The sequence below is a fragment of the Lactuca serriola genome, chromosome 3, assembly GCF_051521515.1.
Source record: "Lactuca serriola cultivar US96UC23 chromosome 3, Lser_US96UC23_V15, whole genome shotgun sequence".
Classification (NCBI taxonomy): domain Eukaryota; kingdom Viridiplantae; phylum Streptophyta; class Magnoliopsida; order Asterales; family Asteraceae; genus Lactuca; species Lactuca serriola.
In genome coordinates, this window is record NC_136410.1 from 40380530 (window position 1) to 40402290 (window position 21761).

At 34.9% G+C, this 21761-nt stretch overlaps 1 long non-coding RNA gene across 1 annotated transcript; it reads left to right on the forward strand.

Moving 5' to 3' along the window:
• Positions 1-15131: 15131 nt before the first annotated feature.
• Positions 15132-15708, forward strand: LOC145094365 (uncharacterized). Its single transcript, XR_013703311.1, has 2 exons — positions 15132-15307; positions 15456-15708. It is a non-coding gene; the product is annotated as an uncharacterized LOC145094365 (long non-coding RNA).
• Positions 15709-21761: the final 6053 nt, after the last annotated feature.

Sequence of the window (21761 nt, forward strand, 5' to 3'; positions counted from 1 at the left end):
ATACGATCGATACTACCGTCTAGGGTTTATATATTCCCTTTAAAAAATTATAAATCTTGAATGGGGGCAGTGGAGGAGACATGATCCCATTATTGGTAATTTTAGTGTCACCAGGACATTTTTTGTAATTGGAACTTACATGTGAGCTAAGGGGCTTCATAATTTGTACTCTAATATATGTTTGGGTATGTGCAAAGTGCACGCATGTATAAGATCGAATTAGAAGTCGGTTCGACGACAAGTCGGGGGTCTGAGGGCAGCGCCCCTAGGTCCGGGGTTTCCAAAAGGGCAGCGCTCCTAGTGGGGTCCAAGGGGTAGAGCCTCTGGCTGGGATCGCGCTGGGCGGGGTCAAGGGGCAACGCCCCCTGGGGTTTAGGGCAGCAACTCAAAAACTCTTTAGATTTTACAATTGGGTATAGAGTAGAAAAATCAAATTCTTGAGAGTGATTATGGTAAAACTGACTAAGATCGTTAGTTTTGGAAACCATTGAATTCCTCATTAATTTCGGATTCCCTTGACTTGTTTCAAAAGCAACCCATGACGGCTAACCTTAAAACGAAACCCTAATTATCAATTTCGATATAAAAACGACTCTCTTCTTGAGGAGAAAAGATCACATTTTTAGCTCTCGTTTTTCTTCATACAAACTCAGAATCTTCTAGCAATTTGGCTTACGTTTTCGTGGCTAGATTCGTAAGTGTCCCTTTGAGATTATCCTAGGATGAGTTTCTTATAACCCGAACATAAGGTAGAAATATCAGTTTGGAAAGTGTTTACACGATCCAAGGGGTATCCAGATCTCTATTATAAACCCTACCCGATTTCTAACACCCATGCTCCTAATTCTCCTTTTCATTTACCCCTTACTCTAGAAAAACAATTTCATGGGTGAATACATATAAATCGAGAAACACCCAACAACCAGATATTGAAGGTGAAAATACAAGTATAGCTCTGACTTTTCGTTTAACAGCATGAAGAATGAAATTTATGGGGGCATTAGGGAAATGAAGTTCATGCCATGTGATAAGGTTGATAAGCCCAAAGTCACGGGTTTTGGTCACAAACAAGATCACATACCCACAATTTATTTCAACACAGACCGCACTAGCAGGGTGGGGAACAATGGTTTTAAACCTTCTTCCTTCAACGTCCTTTAGGTGGCACCACCACTCAACATCGTAATCATCATCAGGAGACATAAACATGGGTGGTCTAGATGCCATAAACGTGCTCATTTAAGATAATGAGAATGACCTCCATGACATGCAAACCCCACTAAATGCAACAAAATCAATAACTCCCTATTGTGTCATCACTAAAAACAACACATGATGTGTAAGATCTGACGAAGGTCCCGAACCACCACCACCGTTGTCACAAATCATGATCGTCTTCCTGTTGCATGCATTACCATCTTGGATTCCAGTAAGTTCTCTTCGTTGCCCATTTTTTCTACAAATGCAAATTAAAATAAAATAACAAGAATGTAATGCCTTGGAAAATAATATTTTCAAACAAATAACAATATATATATATATATATATATATATATAACTACAGAGTGTAATATGTCATTCCAAGCGCTTATATGTCATTCCAGAGTGTAAAATCTATTCTAAAGAAGCGCTTATAACTACAGAGTGTAAAATCTATTCTATTCCAGCGCTTATATGTCATTCTAATCCCATGAAATAGTTGCATCCTGAATTATCGATGTGTGAAGCATAATGACTTAAAGACATGAATTAAACTATTAATTGAAATCAACAGTTAATTAACTGCATAAACTGAGATTACCACATCTTGAGAACGAAGATAGACCCTTGAACATCCTTGCAAATCTGAAAAAAGTAAACAAACAACCAATGAGGAATGAACTTAGAAAAAAATCAATATTAAGAACCCTATTTTACCATGCCCTGTGGTAGTTGCAATCTTTTATCTTTTCGCATTGTTTAACTTCAGATTCTTAGACTCTTAGTAGAAAAGATTCTCAGAAGTTTTTAATAACTTATTGTTGACAAAAGTTTAATAAAATTAATTTTAGGTCAAAAAATGAATTATACATATTGGTATATATACATAAATTTGTCTACATGTTGCCAAAAGTAAGAACAATTTTACAACATTAACCAATTTACTATTCAAAAGGGAACTACCGTGTTGTGCTCTTTTAGTCTTTTAGATGTGCTTGTCGAGATAAGAACACATAAATAGATTTGATTTCTCTCCCAACACCAAAAGACTTTCATTTTCACCATGTCATTTAAATAAAACGGTTTGGCACAAGCTAGCTTGTACTATCTAATGTCTAAACCCTAAATAAATTACATCCGACACACACCCGGTCTAACCAAACTATAATTCAAAAATAAATTTAGAGTCTACAAAAAACTAAGAACTAAAACACAAAAGTGCATTAAGAATACTCATTACAAAAAATAAATAAGTAAAAGAAAAACATGAATAAGTAAAAGAAAAAGATGATTGGTTTAGATGCACGCTTAAACAGTAAACACCAGTTTTTAGGACGGGTGGAGTGGTGTCACACTCCCTCAAGAAACTATATTGTCATATAGGCGTCATATGTGTTTTTACCATAAAAATATGGTTTGTTGCAACACCCAAGGTGTGGTGCCATACTTGTTTTTTTTTAAATAAATAAAAAATTTATTTAAAAAAGATAATATTTCATTAATTAAAAATAAAAGCACCAATACATTGCATAACTTATTAAAAAAATCTAAAAATTTAGAAAATCAAACTATAAATAGTAAAATTGGGCGAATAAATTGGTTGATCGCTTGAGGGTCTTGAGGTTGTGGGGTTTCTAGTGGGTGTTTTTTGTTTGATATGTTTTTTAGAGGATAACATTTTCAAAGATTTTGGAAACAAAAAGATGGTAAAATATGAAGTGTTTGTGAGTTTGTTTGGTTAAAAATTTATAAGGTTTGAGAGGTTTAAATAGGAGTGAGTAAAGGTTAAAAGGGGAAAATAAATAAATAAAAAAAAAATCGACCGTTTAACGGTGTAACATCCTATTTTCACAACCAAAATTTTTTATTTTTATTAAGTAAAAACTTCCCAATTTAGAAATCCATTTTTATATTCCAAATTACATTTATTAAACTCGGAGTATCATAGAAAATGTGAAATCCACAATGTTGTTGATGAGTGTGTACAATCCCGCCTTCACCTTCCCATAGACACCAATGAAACCTGAAACAATAACACAATTAGGTAAGCATAAAGTTTAGTGAGTTTCCCCAAAAATACCACCACACAAACAGATAACATATACCAACAAACCACATGCATACAGAGCCTTCAGCCTGACTGGAACGCCCCAACGACCTACAGTCTATCTGGTACGCTCACAGAAACTTCAGCATGACTGGTACGCCTCATCGGGCCTTCAACCTATCTGAAATGTTCTTCGGGCCTTCGGACTGACTGGTACACCTCTCAGGCATGCAGTCTATCTGGGACGCCCTAGATCTTTTGGCCTTCAGTCTACATTTTTCTGCCTCAACCTAAACCGCTCCTCTAGAGCCTTCGTGCCTTCGACTTACAGTTAGCCCGCATAGGGTATCTTGGTCTACAGCACAAAGTAGGACCGCTTCAACCCAAACCAAACACGACATGTCGACATATAAACAATCAAGATCAATTAGGCACATAATGCAGGCAAACAGCAATCATACAGCTCACTACCTCCTACTAGTCGTCTCACAACATACAGTCCTGCTACCAGCTAACCCCCCCCCCCCCCCCAATAGAATGTGTAATCATAAGTAACCATAGGTGAGATAGCCACCTGGACAAATGGTCTTACTCAAGAGCTACAACCAAACAAGGAACAGGCAAGAGAGCCTAGACCAAGAGTTCTCAGGCTATCCTACATGACCACAGACAGTCCCTAAGGGCACTCCATAGATGATAACCAACAAGCATAGATAACATACAGTTCTATAGATTATTACCACAAAGCAACATACTCAATACCAGGAGACAGATCTAACAGATCACTACAATATAACAACATACTAAATACCATAACACAGATCTAACATATCATTACAACATAACAACATACTAAATATCAACCATCCAAGGAATGTATGACCGTATATACTCAGAGGTGAGATAGTCACCCGGACAGGTGATCCTACACTAGAACCTCAACCAAGCAAGGAAAAAGTAAGAGAGCTTGGATCAAGAGTCCTTAGTCTATCCTACATGACTACATATCGTCCCCAAGGCATCCTTCTACTACCTAGTAACCAAAACTAGTAGGCCAACATTGGTGCCATTAACCCACAGGTATAGTAAGGCGAACTCACCTCGATATATGTGTAGGTGACCACAGTAGCAATGAAGAACTCTACCAGCTTCAACTCACTTCCAATCATCTACAGGAAGATACTTGAGTCAATACCCGATCACATGTCATAGTCACTTGCAACAGTGACCACCTCACATGAAATGACGATTATGGTTTCATATAAAATGATAACTAGGGTTAGTGTTCCACACTTAACCCCTTAAGGACTTAATCCATTAAGTCCAATATTGCATTAAGTTAATTGTAGGGGAATTATTAAGTATTCTTTAAAGTTTAATTAACAGTTTTAACGTGGTTCCCGAGCAACTCCAAACTAGGGTTTTATTGACATTAGGGTTTTCTAAACCCAAATTAGCATTTCCAACCCCAAACCAAACTGGCCACTCGGACTAAATTTAGATGTTTAGGTCATTAATTGCTTAATAAACCGGCCACCACCCACTGCCACCACGGGCAGTGGTGGTCGGCGGCGGTCTGTGGTCACCTGCACATGGCGACGGTTCAAGTGATAAATTCAACAACCAAGCATACATAAAAGTTCCTACATACAAACCCACACTAGAACCAAAATAATACAAAAGAAATTGTCCAATACATCCATTAAAAAGGGTGGAAGACGGTGGCAAGAGGTGGCAGCCACCACCTCACGGTGATCGTGCGGGGTTTCCTTTGATTTTTCCGGCCAAGAACATTCATAAAACACCTCATCTTAAAAAAACACACACACACAACCACCTACACATGGTGGCTGGTGGTGGTAGAAAGAGTGTTAAGGGCGGAAGCCACCATGGTTGGCTGCCATGGTGGTCCTCTTTGATTTTCAGCTAACCAAGACATACATACGCCTCCCGACTTGCAGCAGTGACATACACACACACATGGGCATGAACACTCACTGAAACACACACACAAACATGCGGAAATGCCCACCACAAAAGTTGCACTTTGCTCTTTGATGAGGACGGCGATGGAGGGATGACGATAGGAACGGTAGTACGAAGTAGCAGCAGCGACGGCGCCAACAGATGATGATATTGGCGGCGTGGCAAACGATGAATCGGAGGAAGGAGCGAGCGACTGAGAAAAAAATCAACAACAACCATGACGTCGACGTTCAATCCCGTCGACGGAATTGTAGCGGCAGTCGCTCGGCAGTGGTTTCCGACTTCAACAGTGGAGGTGGCAGCGGCTGGAGGGGAGGGGTATAAGGGTGGCGGATGTATCATTTTAGGGTTAGGGATAGGGCTTTTCGAGTGTATATGAGATGAAGGGAAGGGAGGGGTGACGGGTTTAATCCCCCGTCTCCAACTTAAACTTCATTCCATTTTGATGCTTCCAGTCCCTCCATCTCAAAACATTTTCAAATTAAATCCCTAATTTACCCTATAGCCCCTTGCTTCCAAAAATCATTTCAATCCAAGTCCATATGTTTCAATTTGACCCTCAATACCAAAAAAATATAACTTTTAACGCCTCAAGGTGTACAACCCGCTAATTTAATACGACTTTAGGGTGAAAATATAATATAAAAATACATCTTGGAGTTTTAGGGTTTATTATTCATTTTATTTATTTATTTATTTATTTTAAACGGAATGTTACAATTCTCCGCCACTTAAATTAGATTTTGTCATCGAAATCAACTCTCGCTTTTACTTCATGATGCACTCCCCCATAACAACCAATATGTATGAAAATCCACGAAGTTAATCGGTTCCAGAGCTTCATGGCCAAACGTTGTCATGCAACCCCACACAAAAGGACACTATCGTAATGAAAACTAACAGATCACATATTAACTATACCACACTCCTGCTCGGCTTTGATATCCCAGCTAAGTTATCCACAATCAACACTCAGACTTACCCACAATCAGACGATAACAGACAAGCAAACCCTCAACCTGGCTCCTAACATCCTAGGTTCTATGAAAAAGCACACCATGCATATGTTATCACAACTAAGACTAATACAAATCGAATGGAAAATTCAATAGTTAATGACGATTTGTCGCGGAACCCAGAGATTTAACAGTTACGCAGAAGTCTGGAACTTAGAGAAATCTAACTGAAACCGAATCTTGGCACAAAATCTTCCTGCTATGAGGTTCCACACTCCCCCACTTGAAATATGCTAGAAACTAAGAACTTCATAGTCCTTCGATACTCCGACTAACTCGAACTCTATTACTTGATCCCAACCACTAATATCCACATACATAGGAGAATCTAAATTCACACAACATTCATACATTCCAACTCGCATACAATCGAGGACAAAGATAAATTAATCCATACATAACAACAGATCAATTAAAACAAAGCTAAATAAGATAATTCCATTTAACTGATCATACAAGATTACAACTGAACTTGGAACATAGACAGAAGTTCTTGATGTATGACAATACTACCAAAATTGATACATAGAAGACCTGCCAACTCAAATCCCGATCCTTAGGACCCCGGTGGTCCCATGATGACTGTTGGGTAACTGTCAAGATTAGGGTGTAGGATTCAGCACCTCACTGAGAAAAGGACAGTGAGCTCTAATGTGGCCTTCCTGACCGCAACGGAAACAAACTCGCACACTTCGCCTGTAATCACTACCAAAATGGCCCTCCCCGCCACACCTATGACATATAAAAGCTATGCGCCTCCTTCTAACTGATCCTAAACTCTCGCCAGCGCTCTTGAACCGCTTCACTGTAGGCGGGGTCTAATCCATAGTCTGACACTGCTCTCTCATCTGGATCTCTATCTCAATCTCTCGTCTCCTTGTGTCATCCTGATGTTCAGTGAGAGAACCATAGCGCTGGGTGGACACGAACTGTTGAATGTCTGTCTTAAGCATGCTCAAATACTGAGTCATCTAAGTCTGCTCCGAAGCAGCGAACTCAGGACTGAACAAAGTCCTCTCAATGAACATCTTGGTGATATCCGTTACCGAATAGGCCATCTGTCTCAAATCCAGGTACTCATGGGCTAGTCTCTCCCTCTCTACCATGGGAACATACCTTGCACGGAACACCTTCGAGAACTGCTCCCAAGTCAACGCGGTCCTTTGCTCAAGAGTATAAGAACTAGTCACCAGTCTCCACCAATTCTTTGCCCCCAACCTGAGAAGATTCAGGGCACACTTGACCTTCTGTTCATCCGGACAAGAACACGTGGAGAAACAACCCTCCACATTAGACAGCCATCTCATTGCCTCGATAGGGTCCGAGACCCCATGAAACTTTGGGTGCTTGGTATTATCGAAGTCCCAATACTGGAAAGCTCTCTCTCACCGACCCCTAATGGCCATAACAGTTGCGGTGGCTACAACAACAACAACCTCAGAAAGTGTAGCATAACGATCATCAAAAAACTCAATCATAGCGGTCTTGACCATCCCGAGCAACTCCGGAGTCACCTCCCAGACAACAGAAACAACCTCCTCATGAATGATATCCATAACTCGGTCCTCTGTCAATCCTGGCCACCAGTTTCGGCTCCTGATCCTAAATCTCCAATAGCCGTCATATTGAAAATATATCAAAGAAGATCAAACATTCCCTCTTCGTCATCTTCTCCTCTCGCAACAAGAGACACTCCTTTTGTTCTTGCGTTCACTTCCTCTAACCTCTCTGAATAATAAGCTTCATCCTTGACTATGTCTTTCTTTTCGTCCCTCTTTCGCAACATGCAATCATTTGTCATGTGATTTGCTCCGTTGCAGTAATGACAGTCAATTCCAAAATCACCATTAAGCTTTTTCTCCACCTTCGCATCTTCACTCTTCACTTCCTTCTTCTCTTCATTCACCTTCCCAGAAAAGCTTCCATTCGCCTCACCTGCTCTTGACTTCGCATTAAAAGGCTTTTTATAAAACTTCTTCACTAGATTGTTTGAGCAAAATGCTACAGCTTCATCATCAGAGTTGACGATCAAACCTTCATCTTCCGAGTTCTCCTTCTCAGAAACTTCTTTCTCAATCTCTCTTCCAGAAACCTTTGACACAAGAGAAAGAGGACCACCCAGACTGATCCTTGTTTCTTTAGCTATATCATTCACTTCTGATTCATGTGCTTTCAACACATTTTAGAGATCATTCAGTTAAAAATAGTCGAAACTTTGTTATGTCTTTACCATAAGGATGACATTTCGCCATTCTTTGCGAAGTCCCATGATGAGTGTTAAATTGAACTCCATTATTGACCTTGTGATTCCATATCTATTGCAAAAACAGAAAGGATGAACAAAGTTTTTGTTGAAAACTCTTATTTTCTTTGTGGTTATTGGGTTGAATTGGTTGATAGATATGAAGAAATGATGGAGAAATATCACCTTGGATGCGGTGATGAAAGATGGTCTTTTGTGTCTCATTTTGTGAGGTGTAACCCTTGTGAACATTATGGTGATTACCAAGTTCAAAGGTTTTTGAGTAGCATGGAAAGAGCTTTCAATCATGCAGATAATCATGTACTTAAGTTATATGGATTGACACAGGGGACTTTTGAGTCCTAAAATCAAGAGGATCATAAGTGAAAGCGTTACTCCATTGGATTTTGTAGATAAGTTTGATATTCGGTACTCCACTCAAATTATTCAATTTAAGCATTTCGAAACTAACTTGCCATAAAATGCTTGCTGGTGTTAAGTTTTTAATAGTGAAAACGTTGGAGTACCCTGATTCAAGCTTGATTTTTGTAAAATTATTATTATTTTAGGTTCTTGTTGTTAGACAAGATTTGAAGTGGGACAAGGAAAAATTGCATCTCAATGTGCTCGTAAGAAACTTTTTAATAAATTCATTGTGTAACAATTTCCTTTAATCATTTAGTTGGTTAATTGCTTCTTTTTTGTTGGGAAGTACAGATGCTGCCACTAGTTTATATTCTAAATTAATGCAGAGGTTCGCATTTGATCCCATCTAATTGGCTTAAGCACAAAAGTTTTTGCATTGATTGTTGCCATAATTATTTCTCATGGTTTATGAAAAGATTTTAGAGCAATATGCATAAAAGCCTTAAGAGATATTCGTTTAATTTGATGGGATAACTTAAAAAGGGGTATTTTGGTAAATTTATATGTAATTTCGAATTTTATATAATTTTCTTAATAAAAAATTTATATAATTCTTATGAAAAACTAATTTTGGATATTGATGTAATTTTTATATTTTTGGAATGATATAAAAGTAATAATAAAGTTTATAAGGATATTAAAGTACTATTCAAAGTGTATAAGAACATAAATGAATTTTTTCATTTTTTTATTGGAGGGTTTTAACCCCGTTTTTAGGGTTTTATATTGGGTTTGAATTTTACCAACTTGGTGTTTTTATCACCTAAATTCTTCTTATGATACTTTTAAATAAAAATGGAGCCCTGCTCTTCAGATGGGCAAATACTCTTGAGGTAAAATCGTTTCACATAATTTGGTGGTAAAAGGATTGTGTGTGTGTGTATATGTTAAACTGATGATTTGTACAGTTGAAGAGCAGTTGGTGGCAAATAAAAATCGTTTCACATAATCGTTTCACATAATATACTTTCAACCTGCATAAACCATCACACAAGGATCGACGGACACTATTGGTTAAAACTATCTAGGGTTTCTTACTTTCTTTTGATTAATCCTTTTGATGTTCATTTTGTTAGTTCACTTCAATCTTCTTGTTGCATCAATTAACTTTGCTTATAAACAAATTAAATCTCAAAAAAATCATGTTTTTTTGTTATGCTTCTAATTATTTGATAACAGCCCATTTCTAAAACTAGAATCTGATAATTCCCATTGAATTTGCACCACTTTAATGCAAACAAGTTTTCTATTTCTTAAATGATTCCTTAAGTGTGCACTAGGAGGTGGTTGTTACCATGAAATCCTTGACATTGTAGGCCGATTATGACAGATCGAGTAATTTCTCGAATCCAAGCTTCATGTACTTGTTTCATAAGTGGATTGTGTGAGGTTGTTGCACTCCGTGATTTGTTCTTATGCACATAAAATTTAAAATGGTACTTATTTTTAAACCTAACTTGATTTTGGTTAATAATTGGGGATTTTGGTGGGCATATTGACTGAATGAGTTTTGTCAATGTATTATTAGATATCAGTTTAATTAATTGGTTAGTCTAATTTTGATTGATAAAAGTATGATTTATTACGTTTTGATTCTTAATTTATTGATTCTAGTTTGTCGGATCCTTTGTAGGGTGCTTAGTTGCACATCTAATTTCAAGATTTTCTTAATTTAAAGATACTAACATGTCTTTTAGTGTTCGGATCATATCTATTCTAATAGAAAAAGATTTTTTTTGTCATTTTATAGTTATTTTAAATTAAATTTTTTACACATGTTATTTTTTGGGGTTTTTATTTTATTTTAGTAATTTCCACAATTATTTCATTTGTTTATTTATTTTTAAATTATTTGTTTCAATTTGAAAGATACATGAGCACTTCAATTTCAATAACACAATATTTTTCTTATTTTCTTCATAAATTCAAACTCCTAAATGTTTGACCTTCATGTTTAACTTTTTTTTTAATAAACTCATATAGTATACGGGTCTCACAATTAAGGTGAAATAAAATACCAAAGAAAAAAGATGACTATAATAAATAATAATGCATTTTTTAGTAAATCTAATTTGGTCAAGCAAATTTGTAAATCACTATTACAATAGAAAGTACCTTTATATATGATGATATCAAAAAAAAATTATTAGGAAAACTATAAAAAATAAATATGGTCAAATGGTTATATATTATATAATATCATCTTTCACAAGTTGAATGAATTATTGAATTTGGTCGGACCTTCAAAGTAGGTCTACGACTGCTATTACACTTGCACATCAGAATTGTATACTTTGAGTTTTTAGTTGATAGAAAATAGGGTAAGTTGGCTTCTTTAAGTTTGAAAATCTTTCAACAGAATTGATTATGAAGAAAATGAATTTTTGGGTTGTGAAGAAAGATTTAATATGACCCAAAAATGTCTCATAGTTCGCATAGAAAAGTAAGGGCTGGATTAAACGCATAGGCACCCATCCCAATATCATTCTTAAAGTTATGAACCCACCAAATTGTCGACTAATTCATAGACATTGGTCAAACTTACTCAGTCTCATACCATGTAATCTTTCAAAATTAAAGAAACTTTGAGAGAAAGAAGATGATATTCGAATCTAACTCATTACAATGATCTTACTGAGCTAAATACATTCACTCATAAATAACTCTTTCTAACTAACAGAATTAACAAACTTATGTATGAAAGTACAACCATGCCCTTCAACTAACTAACTAACTGTCATTTTATAACAAAGTCTAACACGCGTTGGTGCTGTGGCAATTCTACAAATTCGTGTTATGATCTCGCTTTGGTATTGTTGTGAATCTGTATTGTTTAATTAGTCCTTAGGTTGGAGAGAGTGGTGTATGACATGACACAGTGCAACATTAGCTTTTTGAATGCCACCTTGCAGTCACGTCGTTTTTGTTACACATCATAAATGACATATCACTTTGAAGGGATGGGTCAAGATTGATTTTTCTGGAATAAAATTAGAAAAAAAAAATAGCCTCTCTCTCTCTCTCTCTCTCTCTCTCTCTCTCTCTCTCTCTCTCTCTCTCTCTCTCTCTCTCTCTCAGAATTCAAATGTCGTTCAACAACCAAGACTTCGACATGGCACCATAAGGAGTGGTGTGTGCCGAAATTGCCGAACACATGCCGAGCAAAAAAATATCGAACCAGTCCCTTCGGTCTTAATAATTGAATGTTTTTTATTATATCACATGTTAAGTTACCCTAAGTTATTTCAATAGAATTTATAAACGAAAATTTTATATTAAGTAGAGGAAAATGTATTCCGATAGGTGGTGTTTGTTTATTTGAAAAACTCTTTTTAAGCATCTATGTCTACGGGCGGGAAAACATATATGTATGTATGATATTGTAGACTGTTTGTTTTTTAGGAGACTACAGACGTCAAAATTTATGCATGTCCTCTTCTCCAAAGAGACATGGACCAAAGTCTGCGGACAGAAAAACATTTCTTGCAACATCTTCTAGACAAATAAACAAGAAATATATATATATATATATATATATATATATATATATATATATATATATATATATATATATATATATATATATATATATATACTTTCACAAACACATATATACACGCCTACACCCTTGTATAACAAATGCGTGTTTGGTATGAAACTTTTAGTTTTTAACCTTTAAGAAAAATTCAGAAAAAGAACTTTAACAGTAAAATGTTTTAAATTTTAATATAAACTAGCAAAGAACTCCCGGTTATGTTTTTGGGGTAATATGGAGAAAATCGGCAAACTTTAAAAAATATGTGCTGAAAATGTAAATCACCACAAATAGGAGAGAAAGTCGACAACCTTTAAAATTAGATGTCAAAAGTGTACAACAACCAAAAGAGGGGACACTGGTAGAGAAAATCCAAAAATATTGTGGTAATAAAGTGAAAGTTGCCAAAGTTGGAAAAATATGGTGGCAAAATTCTAAAGGATGTTTTTTGTGTTTTTTTTATGTTAAAATGTAAAAGTTTTGACTACAAGGACGGAAAAATGTCAAATTAATTAAAAATTTGTGGCAAAAACACTAAAATTAGATAAAAATCAACAGCTAAAAACTCCTAAAAGTCACTTGAAATAGATTTTGGATTCTAAGATTTTTATTTTATATATATATATATATATATATATATATATATATATATATATATATATATATATATATATATATATATATATATATATATATATATATATAAAGGAAGTTAGCAATAGTAACTTTTATGCTTTTAGGTTTTTGCCACAAATGTTTATCTAATTTTACATCTTTAAAAGCTAAGTTGAAAACTAATTTTGTTGAATATCTCTATAGAAATAATAGTTACAACTACTAATTACCAACTATTTTAAAGAGCTTTAGCGGTTTAATTAGCCTATTCAAATATGTATAAAGTTTATAAGTTTAAGTATAACACATAGAAAACATACAACCCAAAAAAAAAAAAAAAAAAAAAAAAAAAAAAAAAAACTCATTTTAAAAGAAATTAGTAGAGATTGTTGACTTGTTGTATCTATTTAGAATAGAGAATAAACATATAACATATTTTGATACGTTGAACATAAATTCTCGAATATTTCTAAAAAGAAATAAGAAACATTCTCATCGAAGACAATTCGAACCTAATTTTTGGATTTTGTGTAGACTTAGGAGTCAAGTAGTTTTTGGATTGTGTCATTGTGGGTAGACTTGAAGTCAACTATTGCAACTTGTTAATAACAGAATTTAATGGAATTTGAAAATTTTCAATTATATTGACTTAACGCAATTTTTATTCAAACTCTTTTGAAATTCGTAAACCGAGTTACCCAACGCATCCTAATTCTCAACCAAAAAGAGCGTTTCACAAATGACTGAGTAATTATTTTCACTTTTTATTTAAAAACTAGATGTAAGACCCGTGTACTATACGGGTTTATTAAAAATAAAAATTTAATATAAAATTGTAACTATTACGGTATTTTTTAAATTAATATTTTTAAATAATTACAAATGATATAATGAAATAAAATAAGTGAAGGAAATGAATGAAATAGCATATTCTAAGTTGTTTTCACATACAAAATATTTTTTTATATTAATATTATAAATTAATTCATTAAAAATGTCAAAAGACCGGTAAAAATGGATAACTTCAGTAACTTGTATTGTCTATGCAAAGTGTTTTTTTTTTTACATCAAATTAGTTGATAATAATTATTTTAAATGACACTTTGGTAAAACCCAATACAACAACATTCATTTCACCCACACACACTTATTCTCTTGGAGATTTGAAACAAAAGAAACGGCTTTATACAAGTTATTATGAAATGCAACTGATTGATCTACTTTACATATTTAAGCCCTTAAAAAATGTAGATTTTAAATTAAGAAAATATAAAGACAAGAAAATGACAAGTGGAAAAGAAAAAATTTCAAAAAATGACATGTGTCAAATTTATTGAGAACATGTCATTTGGCAAAATACATCTTCAAGGTAGGATGCTAAATGCAATTAAAAAATATGATAATTTCCGTAATTGTTTTTATTAAATATACTAGTTGTGAAACTCGTATATTATACGGGTTAATTAAAACATAATGTTAAATAAGAGCGATTAAATGAGAAGTTTATTTGAGTTTGAAATATGAAATAAGTGAAAATTATGAAGAAAAAAAATATGCAAAAAATAAATTAATTAAAATTATGTGTTTAATTGTTAGACCCGTGTACTAAATGAGTTATTATAATAAAATGTTAAATATAATGGTTTAAAGTGTAAATTTATTTGAAATTGAAATTGAAATTTTAAATTTCAAAATTGAAATTAATAGTTATTATAATAGGTTTAATTTATGGAAACTGAATTAATGATATAGTGGAAATGAATAATGATATAATTGACAAGTGGAAAATAAATATATTTCAAAATTATAACAAAATGACATGTGCCAAATTAAATAAGAGAATGACAAATGGCAATAAAATTTTTATTTATTAGGATAGATATTACAAATATAATAGCTAATCGCACTTTAATATAGTATTATTAAAATTAGCATCTCATAACGAGTTAAATATGAATGGTTTAACACCAGAATCTTGTGTAAGATGTATCCCAATAATAATATAATATTTGTTCAATATAATATGTTATATGCTTTGATTTGTGATCATTTGAGTCTCAGCGTCATTTTTCCCACTTATATATACAAATAAGGGAAGTAGGAGCCCAAACCACAGTCTCATAAAATGAAGCTCAATGGTCTTACTTTCTTCCTGGTTGTACTCTCTGCATTTATTCTCTTTTCTGCTGCTGGAAGAACCCATCCCGTCACCCTTCAACCCCAAAATAATAAACAAAAAGGTATGATAAATCACATGCATATAATATAGATGTAGATACATGTGTATACATGTATACACACAAATATTATGTATTTACTATCATGAGACATGCTTACATGTGTCAATGTGTATATTAGTTTGTGTGTACTTATATGTTGCATATGCAGCTATTGAATCAGAAAAAGTCGCTCATACAAATAGCGGACCAAGCACGTGGGGCGGGTGTTGGAGTTGCTGGAAAAACCATGACCGGCGTCTTCTCCGCTAGGAATATCTAATGATGATGGCAATATGCATCTTTTGTTGATCCATGTTGGAATAACCAATCGGGCGTTTGGTCTGATTTTCTGCTTTTTGTAAGACATTAGACACTGACAATGTTTTTAATAATCTCAATCTCTTTTAATAATATGTTTGATAGATTTTGTGCAAAAATCCAGTTAAGGCACATAAAAAAATACGTAAAATATTATTAAGTAAACTCCTTAACGTTAAATTAAACATTTAAAGTTGATAATAAACATCCCGTAATACTATATATGGGTTTTCAGTCGTTAGGAATAAACTGAATATACTACAAACAACTTTCAAATGAAGACAAATACCATACATTACTATCTTCTAAAGATCTTTTAATATTTTTAGAAGCAACTTCATCTATTATAATTTTATAATCAATATTTTCAAGAAACTCATTATCAACCGAAATCAAAGCCAAAATGTTTAATCTCTCTTGAAAGATAATAGGCCGCATATAAGATTTTAAAAGTTTTAATTTTGAAAAGCTTCGTTCCGTTGATATTATTTTAATAGGAACAATCAACAATATTATATGAATGCTATTGTTTATCATTTTTAAGAAATTTACTATGTGTTAGCTGTCTATTATTTAATTGGTAATTATTTTAGCAATTTTAGTTCTTTGAATAAATCATCACCGTCGATGTCATTATGACCGTTTTGTACATCTTTTTTAAGATTTTAACAACTTCCCTTTAGTTCATCGGTACTCAGTGACTTCAAATTTTCTATTATGAATAAGAAATCAAAAAATGTTCATGTTTTCATAGTGCTTGTATAATTAAAACTTTCACTCCAATGAACCACTAGTTTGATTTATATACACAAAATAATGAACTATAAATGATTCTTGAGTCAACGTTACTTTTATCAAAAATAATAATAATTCTTTTATTATTTTATTCAACAAATACCAAATTAATTCCTAAATTAGAAGCTATAGCTAAAAAACATTTCAAAGCTTTCTCAAACCCATGCTCTTCATAGTCTTTAAAAACTCAATAAGTGTTCACACACAACTCATTAACTCATCAACATGCATGGTTTCATATTATAGTTATCCGTTCTTTCTGTTCATCCTTAGATTATGGTTACCACTTCATCAGCTCCTTTCACATTCAATGTTAGACCTTTTTATGACCCTGTCATTAGCTTAAATAATATCAAAATTTATAGTATTATCTTAGAATATATATTGCTCCATTTGAACATATTCTTTATTATGATGATATTTTGACATTTTTTTATAATATATCTTCTTCGGTTATGTAACATCCCGTCTTTTGTTTTATTATTTATAAAAAAGGTTTAGCAAATAAAAATGATGATCATACAATTAGAAAGATAAGCGAAATAAATAAATAAATAAATGAGTAAATAAATATTAAAAAATATTAGTTTTATATGAATTAATATTTTAAAGGGGGTAAGATAAAAAAAGTAAATAAATAAAAATAAGCTATTAATAGATTTTGATATTTATTTAAAAAGATAGTAATAATAAGACAAAACTTCAAAAATGGTCCCTGTGGTTTTCGAAAATATCAAGTTTAGTCCCTAATTTCAAAAAACCTCACAGATGGTCCATGTGGTTTCAAAACTTTTAACATTTGGTCCTTCCGCCTAACTCCGTCAGCTTTCTACCGTTAAGTGAGGGGTATTTTCGTTATTTCAACACCCAGGGACCATTTATGAGGTTTTCTATTTTTTTGAAAAAAAAAAAGAAAAAAAACATTAATTTAAAGGGGTCCCACCTCTCTCTCTCTCTCTCTCTCTCTCTCTCTCTCTCTCTCTCTCTCTCTCTCTCTCTCTCTCTCTCTCTCTCTCTCTCTCTCTCTCTCTCTCTCTCTCTCTCTCTCTCTCTCTCTCTCTCTCTCTCTCTCTACAACTCCCAACACTACCCAAAACCATCACAAACCACCATTTCCCCCCATAAACCGACCCTACACCACCTTATAACGCCTTCTAATCATCAACACCTCCAGCCAACCCTTCCCCTCGTCAGCATATCCTCCAAAACAGAAGAGAAAACGATGGCAGCAGCCACCAGAGTCCCTCCTGCCACCTTTTTTCTTCCCACCGAAAAACGCACTGCTGCCTGGCAAGCTTCCTCCATTTCCGAACTCGCTTCCCCTTCCCTTCATATACACCAAACAACAAGAAGAAATCGATAACAGGAGGCTGACGGAGCTCCCCGTCATCATCCAGCCACCTTTCTTCCACCGAGCATTGCCACCATTTTCTGCCACTCCATAAATCCGAAAACCACCTCCAATATAGCCTAACACCTCTCATCATCTCTCACTTCTGTAGCTGTCAACGAAACCTAGAAGAAAACGATGGAGGCAGTGGAGCTGCCACCGTGAGACCCACTGTGGACCACCATTACCACCTCTCACAGCTTGTTGCTACTGTAAGATCATCCCCACCATTCTTTTTGCTATGTTTCAATCTAATCATAAATCAGAAGTCTCAATTGAATTAAGGGCCATTTGTGTTTTTTTCTTTTGATTCGATGATTTCCCTCTTGTTCTGTATTCAAGTTTGATTATGCAGGAGGTAAACATCCTCCTGCGTCTTCTTCGTTCTCAGTTATCGCACCAGAGAAAAAAAAGAAACCGATTTTCGTGGCTTTGAATATGGAACTCGACTGGAGGTTATTATTTACGAAGGGTTTAGGAGGACTTATGGTGGTGGAGTAGCAGCAGTCGCACAGGTGGTGATGGTAGTGATTTGGAACAACGACGAGTGATAACTCTTACTAAATAAATCAGAAAATGAAGGAGGAGAACAATGCACTCCAGGTGCTCGATGAAACACCTGAAAGAAATGTTACTTCACAAAACTAAAAAAGTATAATTTCACACCCGGAGAAGAATAGTGGCTCTCAATTCGAACAGGCCACACTCAATGAGGTGTTTGGGTTACAACAACAACAACACCCGTGGGGGTGGTGTTGTTTCTCAATAGTGAAGGAAACGGGGAAGGGCAATAGAAAAACGTGAATGGAAGGCAGTAAGTGGTGGTATTTGAGGGTGGGTTTGAGTGATCAAATGGGATGGAAGATGGGTGGCTGGGTTGTGATTTCCAGTGGGGAAGGAGGTGACGGCAGTGGTGGTTTTATGGCGGAAGGTGGTGCTACCGTGTGGAATCGTAAGAGAGAGAGAGAGAGAGAGAGAGAGAGAGACAGAGAGAGAGAGGGTGGGACCCCTTGTATATTAAATATTATTTATTTATTTATTTATTTTAAAAAAAGTAATTTAATACCTCATAAATGGTCCCTGTGTAGTGAAATGACAAAAATGTTCATGACTTAACGGCTAAATGGTAACGGAGTTAGCCGAAAGGACTAAATGTTAAAAGTTTTGAAACCACAAGGACGATCCATGAAGTTTTTGTAAATTAGGGACCAAACTTGATATTTTCGAAAACCATAGGGACCATTTTTGAAGTTTTGTCTAATAATAATAATAATAATAATAATAATAATAATAATAATAAGACAAAAATGCAAGAATTGTCATTGTGTATGTTGAAAATTGTAACTTTGGTCCAAAAGGGTTTTAATTAGCATTAGAGGTCCAACCTTTTCAATTTGTTGCGAGTTTGGTTCAAAATTTTCAAATTTTTTTTTATAAAGACTGATTTGCCCTTGGTAATTTCCATGTTTTCCCTTTTTTTAATTATTTTACAATTTTCTTAACTAAAAACAAAAGACAAAAAAAAAAAAATCCACCCCTACCCCACCTATCCACCCTTCTTACCCTCCCATCTCTCTCTCTCTCTCTCTCTCTCTCTCTCTCTCTCGCTCTCTTTCTCTCTGATTTTCAAAAAAGAATTACCAAAACAACACCTGTGGGAAAATATGAACACCTATCGGCAAAAATATAAACCAACGCCACCAATCGTCGGAACCTCATCATCTTTGTTGGAATTTCATCCTCCATCCTTCTGATTTTTACAAAAAGCAAACACCGCCACCACCACCACCGTTTGTAAGAAAAGAAAACCCATGATTATGTTTGTTGGAGATAACCACTGCTAACGTCGATGTTTTTGGATCTACAAACCCTCTACATCTGCAAACCATAGCTCCGACCTATAAACCATCGTCACGGGATGACAGTGATACCTCGATAAAGACGGAAATTTAGGGTTTTTAAACTTGTTTTTCGAAACTGAAACCTCCCATGGCGGCAACGTTGTCCCGCTCCCACCTTCATCGATTTAGGGTTTGCAACTGTAGCTCTAAGTTTAGATCTGTTCGCCTGCTTGAGTAGTTGACGTGAAGATGGTGTTGGTTTTGGCGTTAAAAATTGATGGAGAATGAGAGAAATGAAGGCGGTGGCAAGCTAGATATGAACTCTTACGAAGGGTTACTACACCGTCCTTCGTCTTTTTGTCATCACCCCTGTCTTTTTCAACAAACACAGGAGGCTAGCCGAAGAAGGAAAGAGACATGGTCACCTATTTAAACTCATTTTTCAAGTCGTGGTGGTGGTTTTTAGCAGTGACACCGTCGATTTTATTGAATAACAGAGGGAGAGATTGAAGATTGAATGGATATGGGGTATAGTTTAAAGTAAATTATACCAAACATGAAACAAAATAAAACTTTTGGACTACCGGTGCTAGTCCAAACCTTTTTGGACCAGAGTAACAATTTTCGATATACCACAGAGATAATTCTTGTTGTTTTGTCTAATAATAATACGAGAAAAGTATGCGAATGGTCATGTGGTTTAGTATAAATTGCACGTTTGGTCCCTAACTTATTTTCTAACTCGAACTATCCTCATGTTTTAATTATGTAACGCGCCTAGTCCCTATTTTAACAATCTGTCAATTGTTTCTGTTAGACACCCTACGTGCCTTACTCGTTGGGATTATAATAGTCATTTACCATTGCCAACGTTCTACTGCCAAGAAATAAAAGATGAATCACTTATCAGCGTGATCGGACATAAGCATTCACAGACAAAACCTTTGAAAACCCTTGATCGAGAGAACCCTACATTTGAAGACGCGATGACACCTTGGAGGATACATGGTACTATGGACGAGATTGACATTGCTCGTAGATATGGTAAGTGTTCACTCCCTCAATCTGGGAGTAATTTAAACAGAAAATTATGTGACTGATGCATCTTCCCCTCAATCTACAGCTGGACATCCTACGATATTCTCTATCTGATTACACCATGGTGGACAGTTTATACAGTTCCCTGGAAGAAGGTACATCAAAGGCAAGCAAAATTACGTTGATTTACTAGAAATTGATACCTTTTCCATTCATGACATTGACGGGATGATGGATGCACTTGGGCATATTAATTCATACTAAACGTTGCTCTACTATCATTTTCTAAGATCATTTGGAGATTTGGATTTTAGGTTATTTGCTTTGGGTTCTGATCAGGATGTTCACCATCTAGGTATATATGTTGGTAACTACAAGCTAATAGACGTATATACTGAGCATGGGAAAACAAATTTACAAACTTATTCTATGTCCCCTAATCCTAGTAAGGATAGAATTGTCGAATTAAAGAGTCACCAAGTTGCTCCAAAAGGTTGTTCTTGGAGTAGCATGACTCTCCAAATAATCATGAGAGTGTTCCAGACCTAAGCCATGTTGAGCATGAGAGTGTTTCAGACCAATCACAAGTTGAGAATGATAGTCGCTTGGACAAAGAACCATAGGTGGTCGGCCATGTTGATTTTGAAATGAATTTAGAGAATGAGGATGATGATGATGGTAGTGGACATAATAATGGCAGTGGGGGTGGTGAGTTTGATGATGATAATGATAGTCAAGATGGTGAATTTTTTTATTTATGAGGACAATCTCATACACGATGTTGATGTGGATATGAAAGATTTCCATATGAACATTGACAAGGATGTAGAATGGGTTGGAGGTTCTTCTAAAAGTAATGTACCTGAAGATACACAAGAAGGTGACTTAGAAGTGATCAACATAGATGTTATGTTGTCTGGGTCTTCATTAGATGAAGAAAATGATGGTAAGAGAAGGAAAATTATTAGATCCATACAAAGGGTTTATGAGAATGATGCAACTTTGGTTAGTGATCCTTTCTACATTTTTCAAACTTTCATTTCGTCTAAGGCCTTTAAGACACAAGTGAAACTACATTCCATAAGGACAAGAA